This window comes from Bos taurus, chromosome 24 (genome assembly GCF_002263795.3).
Source record: "Bos taurus isolate L1 Dominette 01449 registration number 42190680 breed Hereford chromosome 24, ARS-UCD2.0, whole genome shotgun sequence".
In the NCBI taxonomy this organism is placed as follows: Eukaryota; Metazoa; Chordata; class Mammalia; order Artiodactyla; family Bovidae; genus Bos; species Bos taurus.
Window position 1 is genome coordinate 13,699,693 of NC_037351.1, and position 1,231 is coordinate 13,700,923.

General features: G+C 29.5%; 1 non-coding gene across 1 annotated transcript; it reads left to right on the forward strand.

The window, feature by feature from the left end:
* Positions 1–353: 353 nt before the first annotated feature.
* On the forward strand, positions 354–426 carry LOC112444213 (small nucleolar RNA SNORD113/SNORD114 family). Its single transcript, XR_003032472.1, has one exon. It is a non-coding gene; the product is annotated as a small nucleolar RNA SNORD113/SNORD114 family (small nucleolar RNA).
* Positions 427–1,231: the final 805 nt, after the last annotated feature.

A 1,231-nucleotide genomic window follows, 5' to 3' on the forward strand; every position in this document is an offset into this window, starting at 1 on the left:
ATAAAGGATATTTATAAATAAAACATTCGAGTCATCAGTGAGCTGTCAAAAAGACAGCTTTTGGAAAATAAAAATGAAATATAGCAATCACTGCCCTCAGGCTTAACTGCTTTATAGATTTAGATAGTACCCGGTTGACTAAATCCATAATCTACTATGAGTGTCAGTTGCCTATTTGTAAAATAATTAGGTTGAATTTTATCATCTCTAAGATGGCTTCCAGAGCTAAAGCTTCATCAATCTGTGAAATGTTGATTTACATTTTAAAATTTATCTTGCAGTGTTTTTTTGTAGTTTAGGGGTTTGTTCATCTTCAGGAAAAAAACAGATTGGTTGCCCCACTGCAGCCTTGGTTGACTGTTTATGAGAACTGGGGGTCATTTATGACATAAACTTGATATTACATTCAAGAAATCTGAAGTCTATTAAAATAGCATGTCATGTCTTTTGCCTTTTAAGGACAATCTGTCCCATTTTCTTGTTGTTATTGAAACTATTAGAGAATTTTACTGGTAATGATCGTTACTAGATTATTGCTACATTATTACTACTACATAAAAATCTTTATGAAGTCAAAGATTTTTAATATTTTGTTTCCTGCTATTAACATTTCCTATTTTAAAAACAGCTTTATTGAAACATAACTGATATACTATAACACTCAGCAACTTAAAGTATACAGTTCAATTTTCCTTAGTTTAAGTCATAGAGCTGCAGACCTATCATGTGATCTTTATTTGGGGTGATGAGAAAGTTCTGGGTTTTGGTATATCAGTGGGTATATAATATATATTAATGTACTTAATCTACTGAATTGTACACTTTAAAGTGGTTACAAAAGCAAATTTTATGTGTTTTACTAAAATTTTTAAAATTAAAAAAAAATCACTGAAGTGTTTTTAACATAATTTGCATTTCATTCTGCAGCACAAGTATCATTGTTTACTGTTTAATAGACTTTAGAACCCCAAGCAATAGAATAGATACATTTGAAATTGTTGAGATAATGGCTTTCTCCAGGAAATTTAATTAGAGATGATTTCCTATCTTCTCCATATTTATCTATATATTTTTTAAATAAGCATGCAGAAGTCTTTGGACAGAAAGCAATTATAAACATTTTTTTAAGTATTATCAACACAAGTGATTATGATTTTTATGTAAAGGATCTCAAAGGGTTTGTGTATGAGGTAAATATTAACTATTTGGGGATACTGAGTGTCTAGTTTTC